We start from the raw sequence: 9,609 nt of genomic DNA, 5'->3' as shown, positions 1-9,609 counted from the left end.
GGCAGTGTGTGTCACCTGGTTCTTCCTTTGCCTTGAGAGCCCCACCCTTAGGTTTTTTTAATGGTAAATACTGGTAAATGAAATGACTTTTTATTTATTTATTTATTGCATAATGATATAATATGAATAATAATAATAATATAATAAAGGTTGGTTATGAAAAGTATTATTATAGTGAGGTGGGTTCCCAATGCCGACGTCAGTGGTGAAAGGGAGAGCGGAAATTGAATGCAGGAAATCTTAGACTGATACTTTGTTCATTTTGGTAGGGAAAGAGAAAGAAAAATAGAGAAAAAAGGAGTGAGGTAAGGTAAGTAGGTAACTGTAAAATTGTGTGTGAATGTGGTGAGTCTGAAACTGAGAGGAAAGATGGTCAGAGGATGAATTTGGGAGTGAAAAAGTTGAGTGATTGGGAAACCTTGGTGGTGAAAAAGAGCATTATTTGATTTTCCTTTGTAGGCTAGAAGTGGGCGAATGCAGAAGAGATTCTAAGAGGTGGGGGACCAAGAGTGTTTGTTTATGTTGCTGTTCACTAATTTTACCTATGTGATCTGGAACCCACTTTTACTTCTACTGTGGATGGATAAAGCTCTCTTGTCTGTTACAAAGCCTATGTTTTTTTCTTCAAAAGGGATTGTCATTTTCTCAGTGGAATTTAGGAATCTTGCCTCATATCTCTTTTTTAGGACAACAGCTTATTTATGCTCCTTTGTGTCATTTGGCTCTTTTACAAAACCAAATGCACATCATATTAGTGCTGAGGTGACAACAGATTCTAGTTGAAAATCGTGTCATGCTTTAGTTTTTTTCTTTACACTTATTTTCCCCTAACTCCTATAACCTTATTAATAAAACTATCTCTATCCCTTTTTGTTTCCTTCGTAATTAAAGCATCTCAATTTTTACTTACAACAAATGCCTCAAATCTCACTCTCTTTTTCGTTTTATGGGAATAAAAGGTATCGTAATTCGTTTTAATACCGTGTTTGAACACGCTTATTGTAGTAGTTTTTCACGTTCCAATAAAACTCACTGTCCCAATAATTATCTTCTCTCAAACTTCATCATAGTACGAATATAAATCTTTAGTTAAATTTTAATTAAGCAACCTTTGGGTTAGGCTCAAAAAACTAACACTTTTTTTTTTAATAAATTCACTTTAGAATAAAAACATTTCAATATAAATCATCTCACTTTTAAAGTTAATCTCATCCATTTAAAATCAATGTTCTCCATAATATGCGCAGTCTTTGCCCCAAATCAACACCGTCGCGAGCATTTCTTATCTATTTGCATATTAATTGATCGCAGCCAAATGAAATTTCTACTCACATTTTTATAAATCGGTATTTTATTTTTCGTTGTCATATTATTGAATTTACCGCTCTATATTTTTTTTAAACGTTTTTTTTTTCTTGTCAAACGTTATAAAAAGCCAATCATTTTCATAATGTAGTTATTTTTATTGTCAATGGTTGTAAAATTGTTTCAAAGACAAAGTAAATAGAGGTCTTTATAATTGTTGATAGTTATGTTATAAATGGTCAAATAATTATTCTTGTATAGTAGAGACGGAGCAACGTATAGACCGGGCGTTCGTATTGTGTACCAGTAGGGACCGGGTAGCGTATAGACGGGGCGTTCGTATTGTGTACCAATAGGGATCGACAACGTATAGATCGGGCGTCCGTATTATGTACCAGTAGGGACCGACAGCGTATAGACCGGACGTTCGTAGGACCAGTAATTACCCAGTTACGCGACTTTGTCGCTCGTAACCTGGATGAACAGCAACTCATATGAGCCGGCCGGCTATAAGACCAGATATCAGGAGGCCGGCCGACCCTACTGTCAGTTGACCAGATTAAGATTAAGATTAAGGTAAGTAGTTGCTAAAAGCTATTGGGCCGAAGTTGGGCCATGATTAACCTTTCATTAATCCCAAGTCCATAACAAAAACTATAAATACAGGTCAAAGGTGAGTGGTAGGAGAGGACATTTACTGGACATTTATTACTGTTATATTGAAAACGTCATTGCTCTCAAGACTTTGGCATCGGAGAATCTTTTGCAGGTCTCCTCCACCCGCACGCAGAGGAGGGAAAGGAAGAGTAGGGAGCGGGACCGGACGACAGAGAGACTGAAAGAGAGAGACGTGGAGGTATTAGACGACTCAGTCCCCCTACAACCGAAACAATTCTTAAAACATAAAGTAGGTAATGATTTTGGTATGATAGACATTTTTATTAAGAGAATAATTACCAATATGGTTGTATTGAGATTGATTCGATCGCGTTTGACTTATAAAAAAAATGCATTTAGTGCATTTTATGAGATGAATTAGTTTTAAAAGTAGACATAATGTATTTTATATGACAAATTTAGGTTATACTTGAAGTTGTCTCAATGAGTTAACAAATTCTTAAAAAGTAAAGCTTTTATTAATTATATTAAAAAAAATTTTAATAGATAATATTATTTGATACTTATTTATATATTTTAATTTGGTTTTGGTTTTATCTTTCGTCGATGTGAGATTTTTAACACATTTCTTACACTGAAGCATATCTTTGATACCATGTGAAGAAGTGGACTTTAAGCTTAATCTAACTTTACAAAACTTACTTGTAAGATAAAATTTACACTCAGCTTGTATATTCTAATTTAGTTTATCTCTAGTTGATGTAAAACTTCAAACAATATACATTTTTTATAAAAATGAGAATGATAATTTTACATTTGTTAAGAGGTTTTGGAAAATATATTATCCAGTATATTTACTTTTAGAAAAGTTAATCCTTTCCATAGTAAATAAAAAATATTTTTCACAAAAGTTATCTATTCCTATTATAAAAAATAATATTTTTAAAATATTAATGTTGGCATTATTAATGTAAGTTTAATGGACTCTAATACGATATGAACAATTTTTCTAAAATTAAAAAATAAAATTATTTTAAATTTTTTTATTAAATAAATATTTATGTTACACTAGCATTAATGTATCTTACATTAAGCTAATTTTTTAGAAAAAAAGAAGTTTAAAAATTGCAAAATTATTTTTATTTTTTTATTAAATAAATGTATTAAAACGACAATAAATTAAACAAATATAAAAATTAAAAAAAAATTAACATTAATTTTATTTATTTTAAATATTTATATTTATTTAAATTATCATTGATTCAACCTACAAAATACTTAAAATAAATATTAAAAATAAATAAAGTTAGTTACAACACATACACTAACCTTATTAGGTTTAATATTTTACTATAATTAACATAGATTATTATGGATATTTGTGTTTCTCAGGTTGAATATAGACGTAAATTATTTTAGTTTAAAGAACAAGATTTAAAGACAATAAATCTTTTCACTTATAATTTTATATTTTTCATTTTTTATATAAATATCATTATATTTATCTTTTTCATTTACATTCATAAATCTCTTCATCCTTATAATTTCATCCACACTAATCTCCTTCACACACTTTTGTCCATCTCCCACATTCATTAACATTCATATCTCATTCATCTACATTTTTATTTCATCTTTTTCATATACATTTGTTTTCTTATCTTTCTTATTCATACTCATCTATTTTTCAATATTCATCTTTTTCATTTATACTTACTTCTAAGTCCATTATACTTAAATATTTATTTTTTATTTATATTATTTCAACTTGGAGATGTTGTAATTTTTTTTAATTATTATCATTAACATCGCCCAAGTCTTCGCAAATTATATTAATATTAAAAATAATAAAAATATTTATGTTTTTATCTAATAAATGAATTTTAAAAATAATCGATTAAATGAATTATATGGAGTCGATTACAGAATCGGCTTTTCCTTAAACTAGCTCCATCATTAATCAGCCACACCATATCGAAATAGTTCCACCACCTGCACCAATGACATAATTTGGTAAAAAACCAATTATCCCCACAAATCTTCCCTCTTTGGCGACATGAGATGAGGAGGTTATCTCAAAAATCCCTGAAAGATAACACTTTTGACACCTCCAACTCCTTCCGCACAATAAACCAAACACACCCCTAATATCGGTCAAATCGACGCTAAATTGTTTTAATTAAAAATTTAATTTAATTTTTTTTTACAACACTAGTTATGGTCGACCTTAAGAACTGATGCTTGACCATTTTATGTACATCGACGTTAAAATTTACTTTTTCTTATTACTAAATACTTTTTACCCACGTTAAATGCTGATTTTCTCTTATTGTTTAATTTTTTTTATATTTAAATTGTTTTAGTAAATTTGTGAATACCAACAAGACATTATTATTAAATATTTTTATTAAATATAAATATTTCAAAGAATATGATCTCTTATTATACAAAAATCATTTAAATCATCGTCTCCTTTAATTATTAGGTAGAATTCACGAGATCTATCAAATAAAAAGATACTGAGATCACGTATGTGAAAACTTACCAAATAAATAATAGTTTGTTAAAACGAAGGTATCACATTATTCACATATTTCAATAAACAATATATCATTTTCACACCATAGATAATACTTTCTTAAAGTACAAATAGACAATAATTATTGATACTGTTAAATTAGTGAGAGAAGTTTTTGTATTATTATATACGACTATAAGAAAGACATTATTGAGAACTAACAGCCAATGCTTTTGTGTATAATATTTCCATATTTTTCTATAAAAACAAAATCTAATCATTTTGCTTACTCATTTACCATAAACAGTGAATGAAAATGTTGACAAACATGTAAGATCAAATTTCAATCGTTGTCCGATAATTAATAACAGACAAAAGAGAAAAGAAAAGTGTCCTGAACCATATGTTGAAAAATCTTTCACTTATATGCTACTTAACACAAACTTTTAGAATCCAATAACTCAAAATGGACATGCATATACCTAAAGCAGTGCCATTACACATGATCAATTGAATAAAATGAATAATAAAAAAAAAAAAATAATAATAGAACATTAACGTATTATATTATATTACGACAAAAGAAATAGAAAAAGGAGTTAGTTGGGTTGATAAAACATAACCACCACCAAGTTGATAGGTATGAATTTTGAATGCAAAAGGTACGTGTATGACGAAGTGACCAATACCAAAGTCACTCTCCCTTTTACCTACTCTTGAAGGGTACAGAGGCCTACAAAGCCTTCTTCATTTTCCTGCTTATGTCATCTCTTGCCTCTCAAGCATTCTCTGCAATGGGTGCACCAGTGACGAGCCACCCACCACCACCACACCCTATAAGAAACTTCTGATTCTGTGAATGTTTGTATTTTCCATCGCTGTGTTGCTTCTTGCTTTTGCGTTAGGGTAAAAGATAAAAAAAAAAAAACCCAAAACGAAAGGTGCATGATACGTATTGTGGATGTGACCGTACGTGGGAGAGTCGGGGTCCATTCTACTTGTGCCCTATTGGTGAAGCTCTCTTATATCAGCAAGGGAAGAGTGTGTGTGACCCACAGTGACATATCAGAAGCCGTGTTTATTGTACGAACCCTGATCCAACATAGCACCATTGTTGCCTTTAATTAGCTACCCTATGAGGTGCTCGTCTGCATGTGCAACAAACAAGTTGCGACGTATCAAATTTTTCTTTTACTTTAATTTCATCATCATCATCATCATCATCATAATATATAGGCATCGCAATGGCAAAGGCCGTGATGGGAAATATCACTGCTCCTCTCTGTAACTTCTCATCAACTCTTTGGTTTACATTTCAATGTCCAAACAAATGAATCTCTCCCTGAAAATGGACAATTCCTTTTCGAACTCACTCCCCACCAATATCAAACTATCGTCCAACGTCACGGGGTTGAGTTTCAATTATTGTGACTGTCTTTTGATAATTCAAACCGCAAATAATGTCTCCAAACTTCTTTTTTCCCATAGTTGGAGTCTTTGCTTTCAGGTCATTGTATGTGGTAGCAATCATGGACCCCTTTCTTTTAAAACTTTGGTCAATTATGTATGGAAATAAAAGGGCTGTGCATTCAAAGAACGATCTCTATTAATCGTCTATAGGAAATTTGCACGAGTGTAACTCTGACTTTTCTGGACTATTCCGATCTTGTTTTACAGATTTAGTATGTACACTATTAAATGCACTTCCCACTGTCCTACACCTCGAGAGCACTAATGAACTTTCGGTAAAAATAATGGTTTGGTGGTTATTTATTCCTTGTCGGCATTCTTATCTTTTGATTCTATTCCCACTCCATATATGCCTGTTAAATTCTATTTTACTTATCTGCAAATACTTTACAATTACTTCTAATCTCCTCTTAACATTTCTTATTTATTTTATTAATAATATATGATACTTTAAAATGTAAATTTGTCTTACACTCTGTTTTTCTTCCTTTACAAATATACTTTCCTACTATTTGAGTCCTATCATATGTTATTCTATGAACGTAATCTGTTTAAAGTATATTATTCTATAAGAAATTATTTACAATTTTTTGAAAGTGAGTTTTGATTACTCATTCTATTATTACTCGAATTGCTAATACGGATCTCTAGTAAAAAAAGATTTTTTAACGCGCTATATACGTCTCGGTTTTACTGAAACCAAAGCGTATAAAAGCGCGCTGGCATTATCGTAGTTTTAACGAAAGTATATGCTTCGGTTGTCCGAGAACCGATGCCTAAAGGGGGATACTGTCTCGGTTCTGAAAACAACCGAGTCAAAAAACTCTGATTCCACTTGTAAAAAGGACCTTTCACTTGACAACTTTTCTGATATAAAGGTTCTACCTCGGTTATCTGACCAATCGAGGCAGTAGAGGAGGTGAGAGAGGGTAAATCTGATATTAGATTTTCACCTCCACATTTTCTCTCGACCCAACCACCTCCCTCCTCTCTGACTCACTCTCATCAACCACTGCCAACCCCTCGTCCCTCCTCTACTCCTCCTCTTCCCTTCCCAACCCCAACATCGCCACCACCACCAACAACCCCAACACCACCAGGCAATGCCCAATGGTGCTCCCTCTACGACCTCTTCTACCTCGTCTTCAAAAACGTCGTCGACAAGCTCAAGCCACACATCACCCTCTCCAATCTCTACCTATCCTCTGACTGCGCCACTGCCATGGTCCTTTCCTACCTTGCCCACGACCTCTTCGCCAAAACCCTCACTACCCGCTACTCCCTCGATCCGTACCTCGTCTCCAAAATCACCAACATGGTCACCTGCCTCCTCGCTACTCCCTCGATCTGTTACTCGTTGGTCACCACCGCCTCCTCGAGACCACCCAGGCCTTTGAGGAACTCACATCCCTCCCCAACATATGCGGCGCCATCGACACCACCCTCGTCAACCTCCGCTCCAACCCCAACAGCAACCCTAACCTCAACCCCTACCGCTGTCGCTAGGCTGCCCCTCTCTTTTCCTCCAGGTCGTCTTCGATCACAAGATCTTTTGGGACGTCTGCGTCAAGGCCCTCAATGGCACCAACGACGCCACCCACTTTCGCGACAACCTCCTCTACCGCCCGCTACTGCCCTTTCTCCTCATCCTGATCTCCCCTAGCGGGATAGGCACCCCCGCACATAACCTGTTCGATGAAATGCTCATGAAGGGAAGGAGTGTATGGGGTAGTGTTTGCTTTGCCAATCCACCGAGAGGTTCAATCCTGCCGAGGTTTCAAGTTGGCGTTAATTGGATTACACCAAACATCCCTATTCCTTCTAATTGGAAGCCTGAAGCTACTTGTGACACCAAACTAAGAAGGTACTTTGATTATGTGTTACAAAGTTAGTGTTGTTAAGGCTGGTGTAGTTGTTGTGCTGGTAGAATTGATGGTGTAGTTGTTGTGCTGGTAGAATTGATGGTGTAGTTGTTGTGCTGGTAGAATTGAGGATGTAGTTGTTGTGCTCTCAGCCTCATCATTTTGTTTGATGATTTCACACTTGTATATTTTGTGAATGAAATTGGTATACTTCAAAAGTAGCTCATCATCTCTTGTTTACAATTTTTGGTTTCAATGCTTTGGAGCTTTGCCCAAATGATTGCTGATTGAGGAAAAAATACTTAAACCCCCTCTTTTGTCGCCTCTATTGTAGAAAGGTTGAGAAAATAAAATAAAATCTTCTACTACCTCGGTTCAACTAAAACTGAGGCATAGAACCCTCTACTACCTCGATTGTATTTCAACTGAGGCAAAAGCATACACCTTTTTAACTCGGTTCAGAACCGAGACAAAAAGGGATATACGTTGTACCTTGGTAGTATATACCTCGGTTGCGGAACCGCTGTCTATGGACAAAAAATAATCGCTATCGTTTCCCTTGACTACACTAATGGATGGATCAAGGTAGGGTGTGGTGGGATTATTTAATCCAATCGTTGTGGTTTTTGTCTTTTCACAGTTTAAGTCTAATTCAAAATTATACTGTTTTTAATTTCACTGAGTAACAATATTGTGCTTTCATTGTCTCTCGTCATGTTGTTCAGTTTACTTGGATAACAATATTGTGTTTTCATATGTTAGTATTCTAAATTTTGTGGAGTTATTTTAAGTTCGTTGTCATAATAATGTTGTTTAAGGTTGATTCTCTAAGTGTGTAGCTTAAGTTTAGGTTATATTTGCGGGTTTTAAAAAATGGTATTAAAAATGGTTATTTAGTTGTGTTTGAATTCTTAACACACCATGCATGAGAATTATTTTAATAATTAAATATGCCACGTGAATTGCATTGAGATTACATTTTAGACAATGTTAATTATCTCAAAATTATGTGTATAGACATATCCATGTGCAAATTCATATATATCATTTATTAAAATTTTTGGTATATATGGTTTATCTTTTATTCACGCTATAGTAGTACCATATAATAGACTAGTTCTCTTTCATGATGAGAAAGAGACTGTTTTTGTCTTTGACTTAATCACATCCTTTTACGATTCTGCTAATAATACTTAGCAATGTTTATAAGTAAAATTTTAAGGGATTTAAGGCAGATCTTTAGAAACGTATCCCTGTAGTAAAATGACATTTTTTTTACCGAAGTTAAAATTTTAACCAAATTTAAGGGTTAATATTGAATTTAATTGGCAAATTTTAGAATATACATTAAAAATAATATATACAGTATATATGTATAAAAAAAAGCTCATTGACTTCCATAATAATTATTTTAAAAATCAAAATAACATTACTTTTATAATTAATTGGTCATATTATTATTTTTTTCATTCACATAGTTTATATAGTTTTATTAATACTATACGAGTTACATGGATATGGGTAAATTTGTTTTTAGATTTAGTCTAGGGATTGGTATGAGAGAAATGAATTATATAACATGTTAAATACTATTCAATATCAAACTTTGAACTATTATTATTGATTAAGGACAAAAAATATATATCACAATCTTAAATAAAATTGATGACAAGAAAATGTTACTAATTCATGTGTAAGAAGAAATGTTTTTGCACTACATTCACACCATGTTTTTTTTATGATTGTTATATAATGTTATTTAAGAAAATTGTATAAAAAAATTTCTTAATGATCAGACCATAGATAGATTTTTTAAGGATACACGATGATTTATAT

General features: G+C 32.8%; 1 pseudogene; it reads left to right on the top strand.

Annotated features, from left to right (window-relative positions):
- Nucleotides 1-1,783: 1,783 nt before the first annotated feature.
- Nucleotides 1,784-7,803, top strand: LOC148204524 (uncharacterized; annotated as a pseudogene).
- The last annotated feature ends 1,806 nt before the right edge of the window (nt 7,804-9,609 follow it).

This window comes from Vigna umbellata, chromosome 1, assembly GCF_029865625.1.
Source record: "Vigna umbellata cultivar VRB3 chromosome 1, Vumbellata_1.0, whole genome shotgun sequence".
Taxonomy (NCBI): domain Eukaryota; kingdom Viridiplantae; phylum Streptophyta; class Magnoliopsida; order Fabales; family Fabaceae; genus Vigna; species Vigna umbellata.
The sequence above is the reverse complement of the archived record's forward strand: the minus strand, read 5'-3'. Positions and strand labels throughout refer to the sequence as shown.